General features: G+C 42.2%; 1 protein-coding gene across 5 annotated transcripts in view; it reads left to right on the top strand.

Moving 5' to 3' along the window:
• Positions 1 to 22,585, top strand: part of LOC110510024 (neuronal migration protein doublecortin) — a 96,151-nt gene that overhangs the window by 45,136 nt on the left and 28,430 nt on the right. The gene's annotated exons all lie outside the window — the stretch shown is intronic.

A 22,585-nucleotide genomic window follows, 5' to 3' on the forward strand; every position in this document is an offset into this window, starting at 1 on the left:
AGTCCCCTCCTATACTCCCTGTTCATTCATGACTGCATGGCCAAACACGACTCCAATACCATTCAAATTGCCGATGACACAACAGTGGTAGACCTGATCACCGAGAACGATGAGACAGCCTAAAGGGGGGTCAGAGACCTGGCCGTGTGGTGCCTGGACAACCTCTCCCTCAACGTGATCAAGACAAAGGAGATGATTGTGGATTACAGGAAAAAGAGGACTGAGCCCGCCCCCATTCTCATTGATGGGGCTGCAGTGGAGCAGGTTGAGCGCTTCAAGTTCCTTGGTGTCCACATCACCAACAAACTATCATGGTCCAAGCACACCAATACAGTCGTGAAGAGGGCACGACAAAACCTATTCCCCCTCACGAGACTGAAAAGATTTGTCATGGGTCCTCAGATCCTCAAAAGGTTCTACAGCTGCACCATCGAGAGCATCCTGACGGGTTGCATCACTGCCTGGTATGGCAACTGCTTGGCCTCCGACCTCAAGGCACTACACAGGGTAGTGCGAACGGTCCAGTACATCACTGGGGCCAAGCTTCCTGCCATCCAGGACCTCTATACCAGGTGGTGTCAGAGGAAGGCCCTAAAAATTGCCAAAGACTCCAGCCACCCTAGTCATAGACTGTTCTCTCTGCTACCGCATGACAAACGGTACCGGAGCGCCAAGTCTAGGTCCAGAGGCTTCTAAACAGCTTCTACCCCCGAGCCATAATACTTCTGTACATCTAGTCAAATGGCTACCCAGACTATTTGCAGTGCCACCTCCTACCCCCTCTTTACACCACTGCTACTCTCTGTTGTCATCTATCTATTGGGGCGGCAGGGTAGCGTGTTGGGCTAGTAACCGAAAGGTTGCAAGTACAAATCCCCAAGCTGACAAGGTAAGCTGACAAGGTACAAATCTGTCGTTCTGCCCCTGAACAGGCAGTTAACCCACTGTTCCTAGGCCGTCATTGAAAAATGTGTAGTCACTTTGATAACTCTAACTCTACCGTGCCATCCCTCCCAGAGTCCTGTCTCACTGTGGCAGTTGGGATCACTGTCTCAGTTGGCTCTGTTCTGGTTTTTCTGCAGTGAGGCTCAGGCATCGGAGGCGGAGGCTCGAAATCAACATCAGAATCAGATGAAGACTCTTCATCAGCAGGCTCAATATCCAATCCTCCATCTGACTCCAACTCAGTGCATCCAGTCTTTTGGTTGGGCTTGCCTTTGTGAACTACACACATTGTATGTTGTATTCCGTGCCTGATTTGACTCTCCCAGTGGAAGATGCACCATTATCAGATTCTAACATTGACAACAGAATAGCATATTTTAATATGTTACTAGTTTTTGAGTAGTAGCCAGAGCAATGCTGCCGCACTCGTGGTCATGTGGCGAATGCATGGACAGCATGGATATTCTGACATATTCTGACATTATTCTGACATTTGGAAATAGAGCTGCACCTCTTGAATTCTGAGAGCTATTTGACAAATGTGTCATAGAAACGGCAGAATATGCTCTTTCTGATACTATATAGAAATCAACATGTTTTACCTGCATGTGACTCTGGAAGATAAAAGTGATGCTCCTTTCCCTGCATCTGTCAATTACAAGATGCTCCCATCGCTTCATGTATTGTAAAGTTTGACAACTGATAGTCCTAATATTATCACCCTTCAGATTATTGTCAATTTAATCAGGTCTATAGGCTAACGTTTATTATGTGTGAAATTAGTTTGGGTATAGTTTCGGGGTAGTTTCAATGGGCAGGCTGACTGGCATTGTTTGTTTCCCGCTCATCAACTTGGATGGACTCAAGGAAATGTTTTGCATTTTTCGAAAGGCCTACTGCAACACGCAACATGTTTTCGTTCCCCTTACAATAAATTAGATTCGTAATAGAGTTACCGTAAATAAAATAAAAAGTCCTGTAACAGCTTATTTTTACAAAGTAAAACATAAATGAGAATGGTATCAACTCGCAAGGCACACAGTCAAATGAATAACATGAGGGCCAATGCTGAGAAATAGGTATTACAAACTCTTCATTACACTATTGTTGTTCTAAATGAAATCAACCTCTTCAAACTCATCATTCAGTTAGGCCTAACTTAAATTTGATTGTGAAGTAACTTCCACAAGCGTAGCCTAGTGGTTAGAGTGTTGGACTAGTAACCGAAAGGTTGCAAGTTCAAATCCCCGAGCTGACAAGGTACAAATCTGTCGTTCTGCCCCTGAACAGGCAGTTAACCCACTGTTCCTAGGCCGTCATTGAAAATAAGAATTTGTTCTTAACTGACTTGCCTAGTAAAATAAAGGTAAAAATAAAAAAAAAATAAAATTATCGCCCAATCGATCCACTTGTCATTAATTCAGTGGGCTTTGCTTCGCTGGATAGACTCAAGGAAATGTTTTGCATTATTCTAAAGTCCTACTGCAACACGTAGCATGTTTTTGTTTCCCTTACAATACATTTGATTAGAAAAATAGTTATAGTAAATAAAACATTCCCAAAACAGCTTATTTTTTACAAAGTAAAGTGTAAAAGAGAATGGCATCAACCCACAAGGCTGTTGATAAATAATGATTTCACACAAACTGACTTTCTAAATTCACCCTCATCATTTTTAGGCCTATTTTGTTATTAAATTGTATAGTAAGGTGCACAATTATCGGCCATTCATCTATTTGTCATTCACTCAGTGAGGAAAGCGAGATGCATTAGCGTCTGGCTGGGTACCAACGTCCTACAGCACATTTCTTGGCGGGTTAAGTTTGGAATAAGTGTGGAGAAAAAAAAACAGTTTAGGCTATAAATACTGTAAAATACAAAGATTTAGGAAAAGTCCGGGTCGGAGCAGGACATACACTGTAGCATTTTTTGCGGGAAGATTTAAAAAATGGATTTACTAAATCAAACGTCAGTGGTTGTTGGCCTATGGCGGTTCTAGTGTTACGTGCTCATTCTCACAGCCCTCCGAAGTGGAGGTCTTTAGTTACAGTGTTAGCTACTAATCCGAATGCCCTGTCTAATCAGACCAATGGCAGAGTAGTAATAAAGGCCTTGGACCGACAGAAGAGTAAGAGAGGCCTTGTCTGCGATTGCATGAACTCAGACAGAATGGATCAGCATTGACCTGTCATCTCACATCAGATGTTTTTGAACTCCTTTTCTTCTTTGAGGCAGTGTAGATCCCCTTTCTGAGTGGTGTGATGATATGTCAGTGATGCTGCTGAGGGGGAGCTGTTGATTGGCCTTGATGTGCTGAGGGAGCTGTTGATTGGCCTTGATGTGTTCCTCTGTTGAGGCTACAGCACTGTCTTTCCTCTTATTGCATAGTGTCTGGCCTAGTTGGTGGCCTAGACGGTCCCTCCCCTGAGTTCATCTCCAGCTCTCTCTGTGTGTGTGTCTACTGTATATATGAATGCTGGTGGCCAGTCTGACAGGCACACCCGCGTTGAAGGTCACCCCTCCCCCTTTCCTCCCTGGTCCATGTTTGTGGGTGTCTTCTCTCCCATCCACTCAGATCACATCACCACTGCCTGCTGCCCTGTCAGCCACAGCCTCAACCTACGACTGTGCTCCCAAACCTCCTCTGTCTCACTGTGTGGCAATGTGACTGTTGCCCTGCAAAAATGAAGCCCTAAGCAAAGCCATTTAATATAGATGTAGATGTGCCTCTATCTTCACAGCAGTAAGCATCATATGATATCTGGAGAATGATCTTTCTCAGACCCACTATTCTCCCAGGATGCACTGCTTTCATCTTTAATATTCAGTTATAGGTCTAGGCTTAAAGGAGGGTCTATGAACAAATGTCGCTGTATGTTAGGGTATAACTTTATATAGAATTTAGTATCAATGCAACTACAATGTAAGTAAATGCACAGTTGAAATCAAACTGCAATTGTGATGTATTGACTTGAGAAAGGTGACAACTTGAATCGCTCTGGATAAGTACTTTAATTAGAGCAACCAAAGGCATGATTGAAATGACCCATACAGTATTTCCAAACCTCCTCCTTACTGTTCATGTTAATGGTTGGGTAAAGCCTTGTGATTAGATATTTGATCTTAGTGTAAGTGTACAGCGTGTCTCTGACCGAACCCTGTCCTCCTTATGGTTAGTGAGATGTGATTGGCTGGCTGGTCGGTGTAAACTGTGGTATCTGCCTGACTGAGTTGTGATTGGCTGGCTGTCAATTTAAGCTGTGGTGTCTGTCTGGCCGAGGGTTGTGATTGGTTGGTTGAGCTGTGTTGACTGTGGTGCTGAGAGGTGAAAGGAGTTGACAGATGAGGGTTAGTGGCCCAACCTTACCAGCTCGACACAGTTCCTTATGTGAGCTGGTGGAAGCAAGCCCAATCAGGATTAAGCTGGTGTCTACAGGCAACATGTCATGCTCTCTGCTGTCTCAGACCTGATCTGCTCCGACTTCCGTGAATACTCTTTCTCAATGTAATACTTCCTTAGCAAGATGGAGGACAGGACAATACAGCTGACAAAACTGGTTGCAGTGATGTGAAAATGACCTTCTTGCTCACTAGGAAGTCTCCCCTGCCTTTGTCCCCAGGTCCTTCTCCTGTACTGCTCCGACTGTCCATGTCCATTCTGGACCTTTCTAGGCCGTGTTTGTCACAGTGATAGTGCTGTCAGATCAGACAGGCATTTCTATAATCAGGAGCTCTGCAGTCAATTAGCTCTACGTCAGCACAAATCCACACAAAATCAGTGGCTGTCACACTGGATGACATGACAGCTCCTCTTGTCTAAAGTGCATTGGTGTGCTGAGTGGGCTGCCTATAGCACCATACAGCAGTGGCTGCACTCATGTCTGAGCATTAACATAAACATTCAGTTGTATTAGGTGATCAAGTAGTGCTTCTCAATGAAGTATGACTGAACACATGGTTAGATGGGTATATACTTAGACAGACAGTGTGTGGTTTGATTCCCTGGTGGTAATGGTAGTGCAATATGACTGACCTTTATGGAGGGACACGGGATCTCTGGAAAGGCTGACTACGGCTTCATGTGGATCAAACTATTTTATTTCCATTACTGCAGCAACACACTCATTCATTTTCTATTTAGCCCACATACACACACCACAGTTTCCAAAACGCTTCTCGCTGGCTACGAGTTCCAATGTTTTTCTCCAGAAATGGATGAATTCTCAAAATAACAAGTCTTGGGTCACTGATTATATTGATGATCTGATTTCATACACGGACATGTTTGGATGCCCTCAGGCCAGTACTCTGGTCACTGACCTGTCATTCTAAAGTAGTGGACTTGATAGATAGTATGAGATATAATTCTAATGTTGACCATCACTGCATAAAGCAATACATGGGAGGCTTATTCTACATAGACCATTATATTTGACCTACATTTTCTGTATTAGAGGTCGACCGATTATCATTTTTCCAACACCGATGCCGATTATGATTTTTCCAACACCGATACCGATTATTGGAGGACCAAAAAAAGCCGATAGTGATTTAATCGGCCAAATTTATTATAATATATATATATATATATATATATATATATATTTTTTTTTATATGTACAATGGGGCAAAAAAGTATTTAGTCAGCCACCAATTGTGCAAGTTCTCCCACTTAAAAAGATGAGAGAGGACTGTAATTTTCATCATAGGTACACTTCAACCGACAAAATGAGAAAAAAAATCCAGAAAATCACATTGTAGGATTTTTAATGAATTTATTTGCAAATTATGGTGGAAAATAAGTATTTGGTCAATAACAAAAGTTTATCTCAATACTTTGTTATATACCCTTTGTTGGCAATGACAGAGGTCACACGTGTTCTGTAAGTCTTCACAAGGTTGCTGGTATTTTGGCCCATTCCTCCATGCAGATCTCCTCTAGAGCAGTGATGTTTTGGGGCTGTTGCTGGGCAACATTTCAACTCCCTCCAAAGATTTTCTATGGGGTTGAGATCTGGAGACTGGCTAGGCCACTCCAGGACCTTGAAATGCTTCTTACGAAGCCCCTCCTTCGTTGGCCGGGCGGTGTGTTTGGGATCATTGTCATGCTGAAAGACCCAGCCACGTTTCATCTTCAATGCCCTTGCTGATAGGAGGTTTTCACTCAAAATCTCACGATACATGGCCCCATTCATTCCTTCCTTTACACATATCAGTGGTCCTTGTCCCTTTGCAGAAAATGCTTCACAGCAGGTATGGTGTTCGTTGGATGCAACTCAGCATTCTTTGTCCTCCAAACACGACGAGTTGAGTTTTTACCAAAAAGTTATATTTTGGTTTCATCTGACCATATGACATTCTCCCAATCTTCTTCTGGATCATCCAAATGCTCTCTAACAAACTTCAGACGGGCCTGGCCATGTACTGGCTTAAGCAGGGGGACACGTCTGGCACTGCAGGATTTAAGTCCCTGGCGGCGTAGTGTGCTACTGATGGTAGGCTTTGTTACTTTGGTCCCAGCTCTCTGCAGGTCATTCACTAGGTCCCCCCGTGTGGTTCTGGGATTTTGCTCACCGTTCTTGTGATCATTTTGACCCCACAGGGTGAGATCTTGCGTGGAGCCCCAGATTGAGGGAGATTATCAGTGGTCTTGTATGTCTTCCATTTCCTAATAATTGCTCCCACAGTTGATTTCTTCAAACCAAGCTGCTTACCTATTGCAGATGAAGTCTTCCCAGCCTGGTGCAGGTCTACAATTTTGTTTCTGGTGTCCTTTGACAGCTCTTTGGTCTTGGTCATAGTGGAGTTTGGAGTGTGACTGTTTGAGGTTGTGGACAGGTGTCTTTTATACTGATATCAAGTTCAAACAGGTGCCATTGATACAGGTAACGAGTGGAGGAAAGAGGAGCCTCTTAAAGAAGAAGTTACAGGTCTGTGAGAGCCAGGAATCTTGCTTGTTTGTAGGTGACCAAATACTTATTTTCCACCATAATTTGCAAATAAATTCATTAAAAATCCTATGTGATTTTCTGGATTTTTTTTCTGTCATTGTTGAAGTGTACCTGTGGTGAAAATTACAGGCCTCTCTCATATTTTTAAGTGGGAGAACTTGCACAATTGGTGGCTGACTAAATACTTTTTTGCCCCACTATATATATATGTGTGTGTGTGTGTGTGTGTGTGTGTGTGTGTGTGTGTGATAATGACAATTACAACAATACTGAATGAACAATGAACACTTTTATTTTAACTTAATATAATACAAAATATATTAAGTCTCAAATAAATAATGAAACATGTTCAATTTTGTTTAAATAATACAAAAAACACGTTGGCAAAGAAAGTAAAAGTGCAATATGTGCCATGTAAAAAAACTAACATTTAAGTTCCTTGCTCAGAACATTTTTTATTTTATTTAACCTTTATTTAAACAGGAAGGGCTCATTGAGATTACAATATCTTTTTCAAGAGCGCCCTGGCTAAGATAGGCAGCAGCAAGTCATTACAAAAAAATGACAGGCAGACAACATGAAAAACTACAAGTAATCTAGTAAAAACCATTGAATTCACAAGAGTATAAAACAGCAAATTAAAAACATTGACAGGTCAGGGAATCAGCCTCAAAATCCTTCATCGGTGATTTAAAAACACCAATCGGGACAAGGTCATCCAGTTTAAAAGTATTTTGTAAGGTGTTCCAAGACGATGGCGCAGAGAATATAAAAGCCCTTTTACCAAATTCAGTTCGGACATTTGTAACAGTTAGCAGGATAAAGTCCAGCGAACGAAGAGAGTACCCACCACATTTCTGAACAATTGAAATGCACAAATAAAAAGGTAGTAAACCCAAAATGGCTTTGTAAATAAAAGTATACCAGTGACTGAGCCTACGAGTGACTAGAGAAGGCCAGCCAGCCCTGGTATACAAAGTGCAGTGGTGCATAAGGGTTTTGCAGTTTAAAATAAATCTCAAAGTGCCATGGTAAAGAGTGTCAATTGATCTCAAACACTGAGCGGAAGCATTCATATATAAAATATCCCCATAGTCTAGTAAAGGCATAAATGTAGCTGATACTAGCCTCCTTCTGGCTTCAAAAGAAAAACCAGGCCTTATTCCTAAAACAAAATCCCAATTTCAGCTTCAATTTTTTTGTAAGTTGTTGAACATGAGAGCATATGAAAGCTGGTGGTTCAATATTCCCAGTTCTTCAATATTCCCAGTTAAGAAGTTTTAGGTTGTAGTTATTATAGGAATTATGACGCGTCGACTCTTTCTCTCTGTACCATTTTGTATTGCCTTTTGACTATTGGATGTTCTTATAGGCACTTTAGTATTGCCAGCCTAATCTCAGGAGTTGATAGGATTGAAGTCATAAACAGCACTGTGCAAATGCAGTAAAGTGCTGTTTGAATGAATGCTTACGATTCTGGCAAATTAATTACGGTCTTCACACAGTTGGCAATGAGCCAGGCGGCCCAGACTGTTGCATATACCCTGACTCTGCTTGCACTGAACAAAGAGAAGTGAAACAATTTCCCTAGTTAATATTGCCTGCTAAAATGAATTTATTTTAACTAAATATGCAGGTTTAAAATATATACTTATATGTATGGATTTTAAGAAAAACATTGATGTTTATGGTTAGGTACATTTGTTCAACGATTGTGCTTTTTTCACGAATGCGCTTTTGTTAAATCATCACCCGTTTGGCAAAGTTGAAGTGGGCTGTGATTCGATGATAAATTAACAGGCACCGCATTGATTATATGAAACGCAGGACAAGCTAGTTAACCTAGTAATATCATCAACCATGTGTAGTTAACTAATCATTATGTGAAGATTGATTGTTTTTTAAAAGACAAGTTTAATGCTAGCTAGCAACTTACCTTGGCTCCTTGGTCCTTTTGACGCTGCACTCGCGTAACAGGTGGTCATCCTGCCACGCAGTTTCCTCATCGGCCATAATCGGCATCCAAAAAGGCCAATTACCGATTGTTATGAAAACTTGAAATCGGCCCTAATTAATCTGCCATGCCGATTTAATCTGTCGACCTCTAAACTGTATTGCTCCTTTTGTCTGTCTGCTGGATTCTCATCACTCTAATAATGACCTCTGACTCATCCAGAGTGACCCTGAACAAAAGCATGGGGGAGTGGGTGTGGGACACACAGAAAGACAGACAAATATGAACCATAATCATACTGTGGTCCAACTATGACCTTCCTCATAGGGCCCTGTGGCTTGCTTCACCCCCGCAGCCACCCTCTCCTCCTGCTCTGCATTGATTTCATTAACGGTGCAGCTGGGGAGCCCGGCCAGCCTTGATGGGCTGTTGTCAACAAAGGGTCTGACACCTGGATCCCCCAGAGACCTCCAAAGACCCCCATTTACATCCCATCTCCATCAGCACCACCTAGGGATGTAGTGGGGGGCTGGGTTGGGGGTTAGAGGGACCCCATCACGCTCCCCATCTGAGAAATGATTGACTGGCTGAGAGGCAGCCTTTAACCTCTTGAGTGTAGGGAGCAGTATTTTGATGTTTGGATGAAAAACGTACCCAAATGAAACTGCCTATTTCTCAGGCCCAGAATCCAGAATATGCATAGAATTGATTAGGATATAAAACACTCTAAAGTCTCCAAAACTGTCAAAATATTGTCTGTGAGTATAACAGAACTGATATTGCACCCGGAAGTGCTGTTTTTCCTGAAACCTCTCTGTTCCATTGCATGCCTTCCCTCCATTTAAAGGGATATCAACCAGATTCCTTTCTCTATGACTTCCGCATGGTGTGAATAGTCTTTAGACAAAGTTTCAGGCTTTTATTCCGAAAAATGAGCGAGAACGATCACATTGCATCAGTGGATGGCTGGGTGCCAGCAGAGTTTTGCAATGTCTGCAGCTTGGAGCAGACATTTTCTCTCTCTGTCCTATTGAAAAATCTACGGTCCGGTTGAAATATTATCGATTATTTATTGTAAAAACAACCTGAGAATTGATTATAAAAAACGTTTGACATGTTTCTACGAACTTTACGGATACTATTTGGAATTTTCGTCTGCCACGTCGTCACCGCTCCAGCCTGTGGATTTCTGAACAAAATGCGCCAACCAAATGGAGGTATTTTGGATATAAAAATCATCTTTATGGATCATAAGGAACATTTATTGTGTAACTGGGAGTCTCGTTAGTGCAAACATCCAAAGATCATCAAAGGTAAGTGATTAATTTGATTGCTTTTCTGACTTTCGTGACCAATCTCCTTTGCTGCTAATGTTTTGTCTGCTGAGAGAGATGTCCTAACATAAACGCTTGGATTGCTTTTGCTGTAAAGCTTTTTTGAAATCTGACACGCCAGGTGGATTAACAACAAGCTAAGCTGTGTTTTGCTATATTGCACTTGTGATTTCATGAAAATTAAATATTTTTTGTAATTAGAATTTGGCGCTCTTCAATTCAGCGGGATGGGTGTGCCAAGAAGTTGTTAAAGGTCACCAATATAGCTACATCCTTGTTAAATGCCACAGCAATTGTAAGATTAAAGGAAATAGAAAAGTTATTTATTTTTAAGCTTACAATATTGTGTTCAACAGACACTCCATTCATTCGATGAAAGAGTTCCGTTAATTAGAGGTCTACAACGACAAAGCAAGCAAGAAAGGGATTATATATAGACATTTTGTTTGACCCTAGGGTTTGTGCTAGAAGTCGACCGATTTTATGATTTTTCAACGCCCATACCAATACCGATTATTGGAGGACTCAAATAAATAATGAAACATGTTCAATTTGGTTTAAATAATGCAAAAACAAAGTGTTGGAGAAGAAAGTAAAAGTGCAATATGTACCATGTAAGAAAGCTAGCGTTTAAGTTCCTTGCTCAGAACATGAGAACACATGAAAGCTGGTGGTTCCTTTTAACATGAGTCTTCAATATTCCCAGGTAAGAAGTTTTAGGTCGTATTTATGATAGGAATTTAGGACTATTTCTCTCTATACGATTTGTATTTCATATACCTTCATAAGTATACATATACTTTGACTATTGGATGTTCTTATAGGCACTTTACTATTGCCAGTGTAACAGTATAGCTTCCGTCCCTCTCCTCGCTCCTACCTGGGCTCGAACCAGGAACACATCGACAACAGCCACACTCGAAGCAGCGTTACCCATGCAGAGCAAGGGGAACAACTACTCCAAGTCTCAGAGCGAGTGACGTTTGAAACGCTATTAGCGCGCACCCCGCTAACTAGCTAGCCATTTCACATCGGCTACACCAGCCTAATCTCCGGAGTTGATGGGCTCGAAGTCATAAACAGCGCAATGCTTGAAGCATTGCTAAGAGCTGCTGGCAGAACGCACGAAAGTGCCATTTGAATAAATGTTTACGAGCCTGCTGGTGCCTACCATTGCTCAGTCAGACTGCTCTATCAAATCATAGACGTAATTATAACACAATAACACACAAATACGAGCCTTAGGTCATTAATATGGTCGAATCCGGAAACTATCATCTCGAAAACAAAACGTTTATTCTTTCAGTGAAATACAGAACCTCAGTCTAAATCAGTCTAAATATTCCTGGTACATTGCACAACCTCAATGTTATGCCATAATTATGTAAAATTCTGGCAAATTAGTTCAACAAGCCAGGCGGCTCAAACTGTTGCATATACCCTGACTCAGCGTGCAATGAACGCAAGAGAAGTGACACAATTTCACCTGGTTAATATTGCCTGCTAACCTGGATTTCTTTTAGCTAAATATGCAGGTTTAAAAATATATACTTCTGTGTATTGATTTTAAGAAAGGTATTGATGTTCATGGTTAGGTACACATTGGAGCAACTGCATCGATTATATGCAACGCAAGACACGCTAGATAAACTAGTAATATCATCAACCATGTGTAATTAACTAGGGATTATGATTGATTGTTTTTTATAAGATAAGTTTAATGCTAGCTATCATCTTACCTTGGCTTCTTACTGCATTCGCGTAACAGGCAGGCTCCTCGTGGAGTGTAATGTAAGGCAGGTGGTTAGAGCGTTGGACTAGTTAACCGTAAGGTTGCAAGATTGAATCCCCGACCTGACAAGGGAAAAATCTGTCGTTCTGCCCCTGAACAAGGCAGTTAACCCACCGTTTCTAGGCCGTCATTGAAAATAAGAATGTGTTTTTAACTGACTTGCCTAGTTCAATAAAGGTGTAAAAAAATATATATTTTCTATTTTCAAACCCCACTGAGCCTCTGTAATACGAAGATTAGCAATGCTAACAAGTACAAGTAAAATCCCATAGACAATGCTAACGAAATGCTAACAAGCAAATTGCAAACATTTAATACAATCTCTAACCTAAACTATTTGAAGGACAGACATCCCAGCTCATGAAGTTATATAAAACAAAATGCTACTCACCGTTTGCTGCATGCACAAAACAAATATTAGACAGCAAGGCTCTTGATCCAGGAGGGGATTTTCTGCTGTTACCAAGCAAAGCTTGATTTTGGAAGAAGCCTAAAAGGCTGAAGGAGATCTGCCTCATTAGATGTCATCTTAGATACATTCACCTGTCTCCTCTATACTGAACATTTCAGTTCCTCCTAATACAATTTCTTGATCTGGGAGGTTAGTCTTTTATCCCATGTCTTAGTCAGTCCTTTGGTATCCACACAATTTATAATCCTTAACCATCTGGACCATTTAAGCGGCATTAAACACGAGGTTTTAAATAATTCTAGGAGCCCCATAGCTATTCAACTAATCTCAAACCTTGCACAATATTATAAGCAACATTTTAAAAATGAACACACAGTCAGCATTTTAAAAACACTTGAGAGCAATAGAGAATGTTAATGAACTATGAGACTGGCCCTCTTTTTGGAGCACAAGTTTACTACTGAATTTCCCTGCTCTTTCTTTGTGTAGCTGCTACTGTAATGTTGTTACTGATCAGTGGCGGCCCGCCAATCAGGGAGTTAGAGGCGGCGCTCCACATGTGATTGTTGAAAATACAGTGCCTTCCGAAAGTATTCGGCCCCCTTGAACTTTGCGACCTTTTGCCACAATTCAGGCTTCAAACATAAAGATATAAAACTGTATCACAATCATGAAGTGGAACGACATTTATTGGATATTTCAAACTTTTTTAACAAATCAAAAACTGAAAAATTGGGCGTGCAAAATTATTCAGCCCCCTTAAGTTAATACTTTGTAGCGCCACCTTTTGCTGCGATTACAGCTGTAAGTCGCTTGGGGTATGTCTCTATCAGTTTTGCACATCGAGAGACTGACATTTTTTTCCCATTCCTCCTTGCAAAACAGCTCGAGCTCAGTGAGGTTGGATGGAGAGCATTTGTGAACAGCAGTTTTCAGTTCTTTCCACAGATTCTCGATTGGATTCAGGTCTGGGCTTTGACTTGGCCATTCTAACACCTGGATATGTTTATTTTTGAACCATTCCATTGTAGATTTTGCTTTATGTTTTGGATCATTGTCTTGTTGGAAGACAAATCTCCATCCCAGTCTCAGGTCTTTTGCAGACTCCATCAGGTTTTCTTCCAGAATGGTCCTGTATTTGGTTCCATCCATCTTCCCATCAATTTTAACCATCTTCCCTGTCCCTGCTGAAGAAAAGCAGGTCCAAACCATGATGCTGCCACCACCATGTTTGACAGTGGGGATGGTGTGTTCAGCTGTGTTGCATTGTTGCCAAAAAGTTCAATTTTGGTTTCATCTGACCAGAGCACCTTCTTCCACATGTTTGGTGTGTCTCCCAGGTGGCTTGTGGCAAACTTTAAACAACACTTTTTATGGATATCTTTAAGAAATGGCTTTCTTCTTGCCACTCTTCCATAAAGGCCAGATTTGTGCAATATACGACTGATTGTTGTCCTATGGACAGAGTCTCCCACCTCAGCTGTAGATCTCTGCAGTTCATCCAGAGTGATCATGGGCCTCTTGGCTGCATCTCTGATCAGTCTTCTCCTTGTATGAGCTGAAAGTTTAGAGGGACGGCCAGGTCTTGGTAGATTTGCAGTGGTCTGATACTCCTTCCATTTTAATATTATCGCTTGCACAGTGCTCCTTGGGATGTTTAAAGCTTGGGAAATATTTCTGTATCCAAATCCGGCTTTAAACTTCTTCACAACAGTATCTCGGACCTGCCTGGTGTGTTCCTTGTTCTTCATGATGCTCTCTGCGCTTTTAACGGACCTCTGAGACTATCACAGTGCAGGTGCATTTATACGGAGACTTGATTACACACAGGTGGATTGTATTTATCATCATTAGTCATTTAGGTCAACATTGGATCATTCAGAGATCCTCACTGAACTTCTGGAGAGAGTTTGCTGCACTGAAAGTAAAGGGGCTGAATAATTTTGCACGCCCAATTTTTCAGTTTTTGATTTGTTAAAAAAGTTTGAAATATCCAATAAATGTTGTTCCACTTCATGATTGTGTCCCACTTGTTGTTGATTCTTCACAAAAAAATACAGTTTTATATCTTTGTTTGAAGCCTGAAATGTGGCAAAAGGTCGCAAAGTTCAAGGGGGCCGAATACTTTCGCAAGGCACTGTATATACAGTACCAGTCAAAAGTTTGGACACACCTACTCATTCAAGGGTTTGTCTTTATTTTTACTATTTTCTACATTGTAGAATAATAGTGAAGACATCAAAACTATGAAATAACATATATGGAGTCATGTAGTAACCAAAAAAGTGCTTAACATATTTTAGATTTTAGATTCTTCAAAGTAGCCAACCTTTCCCTTGATGACAGCATTGCATACTTTTGGCATTCCCTCAACCAGCTTCATGAGGGAGGAATGCTTTTCCAACAGTCTTGAAGGAGTTGATCTCTTGTTGGCTGCTTTTCCTGCACTCTGCAGTCCAACTCCAAAACCATCTCAATTGGGTTGAGGTCGGGTGATTGTGGAGGCCAGGTCATCTGATGCAGCACTCCATCACTCTCCTTCTTGGTCAAATAGCCCTTACATAGCCTGGAGTTGTGATTTGGGTCATTGTCCTGTTGAAAAACAAATGACACGAAGCCCCGCCGTTCCACCACGACTGGTCTGCCAACGTAACTCTATCAGCTGTGCCCCCAACGGCCTTTGCCAGACGTCGGCGCAGGCGCTTCTACTAGCCCCGGCCTGCTAACTTTAAAGCCATGTCTACAGCTTGCTAGGTAGTAAGGACTACCCAGTGGCTTCCCTGTTTAACCTATTGTTGTTCACTGGACCCTATGATCACTTGGCTACATAGCTGATGCCTGCTGGACTGTTCATTAATCACGGTACTCCATTTTGTTTATTTTTGTTTATCTGTCAGCCACAGCCTTGAACTCAGGCCCTGTGTGTAGTTAACTGACCCTCTCTGCCCATTCATTGCCATTTTACCTGTTGTTGTCTTACCCGTTGTTGTCTTAGCTAGCTCTCCCAATCAACACCTGTGATTGCTTTATGCCTCGCTTTGTCTCTCTCAAATGTCAATATGCATTATATATTGTTGTTTAGGATAGTTATCATTTTTTAGTTTACTGCGGAGCCCCTAGTCCCACTCAACATGCCTCAGATACCTCCTTTTTCCCACCTCCCACACATGTGGTGACCTCACGCAGCATAATTAGTATGTCCAGAGATGCAATCTCTCTTATCATCACAAAATGCCTGAGTTTACCTCCACTGTACCCGTACCCCACCATAACCCTGTCTGTACATTATGCCCTGAATCTATTCTACCATGCCCAGAAATCTGCTCCTTTTATTCTCTGTCCCCAACGTACTAGACGACCAGTTTTGATAGCCTTCAGCCGTACCCTCATCCTACTCCTCCTCTGTTCCTCGGGTGATGTGAAGGTTAACCCAGGCCATGTGTGTCCCCAGGCACTCTCATTTGTTGACTTCTGTAACCAAAAAAGGCTTGGTTTCATGCATGTTAACATCAGAAGCCTCCTCCGTAAGTTTGTTTTTCTCACTGCTTCAGCACACTCTGCCAACCTTGATGTCCTTGCCGTGTCTGAATCCTGGCTTAGGAAGGCCACCATCCCACCATTCCATCCCCGACTACAACATTTTCCTTCAAGAAAGTGCCAAAGGCGGTGGAGTTGCAATCTACTGCAGAGATAGCTTGGAAAGTTCTGTCATACTTTCCAGGTCTATGCCCAAACAATTCGAGCTTCTAATTTTAAAAATGAATCTCTCTAGAACTAAGTCTCTCACTGTTGCTGCCTGTTATAGACCCCCCCCAGCTCCCAACTGTGCCCTAGACACTATATGTGAATTGATTGCCCCTCATCTATCTTCAGAGTTCATTCTGTTAGGTGACCTAAACTGGGATATGCTTAACACCTCGGCAGTCCGACAATCTCAGATTCCCTCAATCTCACACAAATTTTCAAGAAACCCACCAACCCTAAATCTGTAAACATGGGCACCCTCATAGATATTATCCTGACCAACTTGCCTTCCAAATACACCTCTGCTGTTTTCAATCAGGATCTCAGCGATCAGTACCTCATTGCCTGCGGTCAAACGACCACCCCACATCACTGTCATCCGCTCCCTAAAACACTTCTCTCTGGAGACAGCAGGAGCGGTAGAATTACTCTGAATGACATTTACTCCTGAGGTGCTGAACTGTTACACCCTCTACAACCACTGTGATTATTATTATTTGACCATGCTGGTCATTTATGAACATTTGAACATCTTGGCCATGTTCTGTTATCTCCACCCGGCACAGCCAGAAGAGGACTGGCCACCCCTCATAGCCTGGTTCCTCTCTAGGTTTCTTCCTAGGTTCTGGCCTTTCTAGAGAGTTTTCCTAGCCACCGTGCTTCTACACCTGCATTGCTTGCTGTTTGGGGTTTTAGGCTGGGATTATGTACAGAACTTTGAGATATCAGCTGATGTAAGAAGGGCTTTATAAATAGTAGAAAGAGGAGGAAGGGAAGCGCTACTAAGCTACACAATTGTACATTTTGGTAGATAGGTGCTCTTTGGTAAAAGGGGTAAATCAAAAAGGAAGGAGGACCAAAGCACTCTTCATATAATTAATTAAAATGTCTTTATTAGTATGGCATGTTCAATAGAAACAACGTTTTTTTTAAACGACGCGTTTCGGCTGCATGGCCTTCGTCAGAGAGTACAAAAAAAAAGGAATACAAGGTCCTCTTTTAAACAGCTTATCAATTAGCCCGAAGAGGGAGTGGTTACACAATTGATTGGACACACCTAGTAAGCAATACTATACACATTGAAATACTGTAGCTATGTTATCATAAAAATACAACTCCAAACTACAAGTATCAGAACACTAAAAGGTAGTTCTAACCTTAAATATGACTGGGAGAAGTGTCAAGAAAAAGAAAGCTAAATATTCCATAGTACACTAGAACACAGCAAAACATGAACAACAACAGTCTAACCATAGCTGAGGGCAATAGAGCAAAATGTCCACTAGATGAAAGCAAATGGACCCAGCACGACCCTACAGGAAGGGTGAGAAATCCATATCTTCATTTAAACCAGGGTATTTTGTGGCCTGTAGTTTGTAAATCCCAAAACTGTCCCTTTGGTTTAACTGTTAAAGGCAGTCCCATTTTCTAATAGAGGCTGGAATATGATCAATACCCATAGCTTGTAGAGAGGCAGGGTTGCCATGGTGTAGGGACTTGTAGTGCCTTGTCATGGGGTAGTCTTCATTACCTACCCGTATGGCGTACTTGTGTTCCGCTAAGCGGTCTTGAAGGCATCTCTTTGTCCTTCCAATGTAGAACACCCTGCACTGTGGACATTCCAATCTATAGATGACATGAGTGGTTTTACAGTTAATGAAATGCTTGACGTAATACTCCATTTTGGAAGCTGTGTCAACAAAATACTTATTCTGTGCAATATCACTGCAATGGTTGCAATGGTTACATTTAAAAGAGCTTGGGTTTTCTGAGAGTCACCCGGAAGATAACTGTGGACTAATTTGTCATTTAGGGTAGGACATCTCTTAAAGCTTATGACTGATGGCTCAGGAAAGACTTGGCGTAGTAGTGTATCACTTTGGATGATTCCCCAATTGTTTTTATTTTTTATTTTATTTTAAATTTTACCCCTTTTTCTCCCCAATTTCGTAGTATCCAATTGTTGTAGTAGCTACTATCTTGTCTCATCGCTACAACTCCCGTACGGGCTCGGGAGAGACGAAGGTTGAAAGTCATGCGTCCTCCGATACACAACCAACCAAGCCGCTGCTTCTTTAACACAGCGCACATCCAACCCGGAAGCCAGCCGCACCAATGCGCCAGAGGAAACACAGTGCACCTGGCCACCTTGGTTAGCGTACACTGCGCCCAGCCCGCCACAGGAGTCGCTGGTGCGCAATGAGACAAGGACACCCCTACCGACCAAGCCCTCCCTAACCCGGGCGACGCTAGGCCAATTGTGCGTCGCCCCACGGACCTCCCGGTCGCGACAGAGCCTGGGCGCGAACCCAGGGACTCTGATGGCACAGCTGGCGCTGCAGTACAGCGCCCAATTGTTTTTAATGATTATTTTAATGCTCTCTGCTTCAGTGCTGTATCTTGTAACAAAATACACTCTCTCCGATGTATCACGAGGCACCCCCCTTCACAACAAGTTCTATCTGTCAGCCCTTATACCGGCATCTTTCAGGACCTGAACGCTGTAGCCCCGATTCAAGAAGCGATTCTCCAATTCAGCAGTAATTTCCTCACAATCTTAAATAAGCATGCACCTTTAAAAAAAATGTAGAACTAAGAACAGATATAGCCCTTGGTTCACTCCAGACCTGACTGCCCTCGACCAGCATAAAAACATCCTGTGGTGGACTGCAATAGAATCGAATAGATTCCGCGATAAGCAACTGTTCACGGAAGTCAGCTAGCAAAGACTAGCTTTTTCAAACATAAATTTGCAGCCTGTAGCTCTAACTCCAAAATGTTTTGGGACATGGAGTCCATGGAGAACAAGAGCACCCCCTCCCAGCTTCCCACTGCACTGAGGCTAGGTAACACTGTCACCACCGATAAATCCACGATAATCGAGAATTTCAACAAGCATTTTTCTATGGCTGGCCATGCTTTCCTCCTGGCTACCCCAACCCCGGCCAACAGCTCCGCACCCCCCCGCAACTACTTGTCCAAGCCTCCCCAGTTTCTACTTCACCCAAATCCTGATAGTAGATGTTCTGAAAGAGTTCAGACACTTTCAAGGTACTAAATGATAACATAACCGCCATTGATAAAAGATTGAAGCCGGCTGCACAGTAAATCGACCTGGACAAGGCTTTCGACTCTGTCAATCACTGTATTCTTATCGACAGACTCAACAGCCTTGGTTTCTCAAATGACTGCCTCGCCTGATTCACCAACTACTTCTCAGACAGATTTCAGTGTGTCAAATCGGAGGGCCTGTTGTCCGGACCTCTGGCAATCTCTATGGGGGTACAACAGGGTTCAATTCTCGGGCCGACTCTTTTCTCTGTATACATCAACGATGCCGCTCTTGATGCGGGTGATTCCCTGATCCACCTCTACACAGACGACACCATTCTGTATACATCTGGCCCTTTGGACACTGTGTTAACAAACCTCCAACGAGCTTCAATGCCATACTACACTCCTTCCGTGTCCTCCAACTGCTCTTAAACGCTAGTTAAACTAAAAGCTTGCTTTTCAACCGTTCGCTGCCCACACCCGCCTGCCCGACTAGCATCACTACTCTGGACGGTTCTGATTATGTGGACAACTACAAATACCTAGGTGTCTGGCTAGACTGTAAACTCTCCTTCCAGACTCATATTAAACACCTCCAATCCAAAATTACATCTGGAATCGGCTTTCTATTTCGCAACAAAGACTTTCACTCACGCCGCCAAACATACCCTAGTAAAACTGACTATCCTTCCGATCCTCGACTTTGGTGATGTCATTTACAAAATAGCCACCAACACTCTACTCAGCAAACTGGATTCAGTCCATCCCAGTGCCATCTGTTTTGTCACCAAAGCCCCATATACCACCCACCGCTGTGACCTGTATGCTCTAGTTGGCTGGCCCTCGCTACATATTCCTCGCCAGACCCACTGGCTCCAGGTCATCTATAAGTCTTTGCTAGGTAAAGGTCCGCCTTGTCTCAGCTCACTGGTCACGATAACAACACCCACCCGTAGCACACGTTCCAGCAGGTATATCTCACTGGTCATCCCCAAAGCCAACAGCTCCTTTGGCCGCCTTTCCTTCCAGTTCTCTGCTGCCAATGACTGGAACGAATTGCAAAAATCGCTGAAGCTGGAGACTTATATTTCCCTCACTAACTTTTTAAACATCAGCTATCCGAGCAGCTAACTGATCGCTGCAGCTGTACATAGCCCATCTGTAAATAGCCCATCCAATCTACCTACCCCATCTTGTTTTTATTTTATTTACTTTTCTGCTCTTTTGTACACCAGTATTTCTACTTGCCCATCATCATCTGCACATTTATCACTCCAGTGTTATTTGCTAAATTGTAATTACTTGCTACTATGGCCTATTTATTGCCTTACCCCCTCACGCCATTTGCACACACTGTCACGACCGTCGTAAGAAGCGGACCAAAGCGCAGCGTGGTGTGAATGCATAATTTTAAAGGATGACGAAAACACGAAGTAAACTGAACAAAACAATGAATAAACAATGACCGTGACGCTATATACGAAATGTGCTGACACAAGCAACTAACATAGACAATCACCCACAACCCACAATGACAAAACAGGCTACCTAAATATGGTTCCCAATCAGAGACAACGACTAACACCTGCCTCTGATTGAGAACCATATCAGGCCAAACACAGAAACAGACAAACTAGACATACAACATAGAATGCCCACTCAGATCACACCCTGACCAAACAAAACATAGAAACGTACAAAGCAAACTATGGTCAGGGCGTGACACACACTGTATATAGACTTTCTTTTTTCTGTTGTGTTATTGACTGTACGCTTGTTCATTCCAAGTGTAACTCTGTGTTGTTATTTGTGTCGCACTGCTTTGCTTTATCTTGGCCAGGTCGCAGTTGTAAATGAGAACTACCTGGTTAAATAGGTGAAATAAATCAAATAAATAAAATAGTCCCACTAAGCGCAAACCAGATGGGATGGCGTATCGCTTCAGAATGCTGTGGTAGCCATGCTTGTTAAGTTGTGCCTTGAATTCTAAATAAATCACAGACAGTGTCACCAGTAAAGCACCCCCAGACCATCACACCTCCTCCATTCTTCATGGTGGGAACCACACATGCGGAGATCATCCATTCACCTATTCTGCATCTCAAAGACAGAGGTTGGAACCAAAATTCTCAAATTTGGAATCATCAGACCAAAGGACAGATTTCCGGTCTAATGTCCATTGCTCGTGTCTCTTAGACCAAGCAAGTCTCTTCTTATTATTGGTGTCCTTTAGTAGTGGTATTTTGGCTGATTTCTTTAGATTTTCCCATGATGTCAAGCAAAGAGGCACTGAGTTTGAAAGTAGGCCTTGAAATACATCCACAGGTAACACCTCCAATTGACTCAAATGATGTCAATTAGCCTATCAGAAGCTTCTAAAGCCATGACATAATTTTCTGGAATTTTCCAAGCTGTTTAAAGGCACAGTCAAGTTAGTGTATGTAAACTTCTGACCCACTGTAATTATGATACAGTGAATTATAAGTGAAATAATATGTCTGTAAACAATTGTTGGAAAAATGACTTGTCATGCACAAAGTAGATGTCCTAACCGACTTGCCAAAACTATAGTTTGTTAACAAGAGATTTGTGGAGTGGTTGAAAAAACAGTTTTAATGACTCCAGTGTATGTAAACTTTTTGTATGTAGACTTCAACTGTATGTATATATATATCATTCATTCATTCATTCATTCATGGATTATGTTTTAAATGCTCATGAAAGTGTGGTACATGTGTAAATTGTTCCTGTTTCTTGTAACGGCTTTCTTCTATCTCCTCCTCTGACGAAGAGGTGGAACAAGGATCGGACCAAAATGCAGCGTGTAGATTGCGATCCATGTTTAATGAACAAACGTAAACATGAATTAATACAAACACTACAAAACAAAAGAACGTAATGAACAAAACCAAAACAGCCTATACTTGTGTAAACTAACAAAGACAGGAACAAGGACACTAAGGACAATCACCCACGACAAACTCAAAGAATATGGCTGCCTAAATATGGTTCCCAATCAGAGACAACGATAAACACCTGCCTCTGATTGAGAACCACTTCAGACAGCCATAGACTTAACTAGAACACCCCACTAGCTACAATCCCCATACATACACACCACATACAAAAACCCATGCCACACCCTGGCCTGACCAAATAAATAAAGATATAAACACAAAATACTTCGACCAGGGCGTGACATTTCTAAAATCTATTGTTCAAAACAAGCTGTTCAGTTACTTACTGCTCTGCCCCTCTGTGACTCTGACAGCAGCTCTGCTGGCACATAGGCTGTGGCTACATTGCTTGGATTGTTTTTACAGCTATTTGCTATGAGGGGGAACTGCCCCAATGAAATCGCACGATTTCATAGCATAAAATTTAACAGCACAAAGTTAA

This window comes from Oncorhynchus mykiss, chromosome Y (genome assembly GCF_013265735.2).
Source record: "Oncorhynchus mykiss isolate Arlee chromosome Y, USDA_OmykA_1.1, whole genome shotgun sequence".
NCBI classification, from domain to species: Eukaryota; Metazoa; Chordata; class Actinopteri; order Salmoniformes; family Salmonidae; genus Oncorhynchus; species Oncorhynchus mykiss.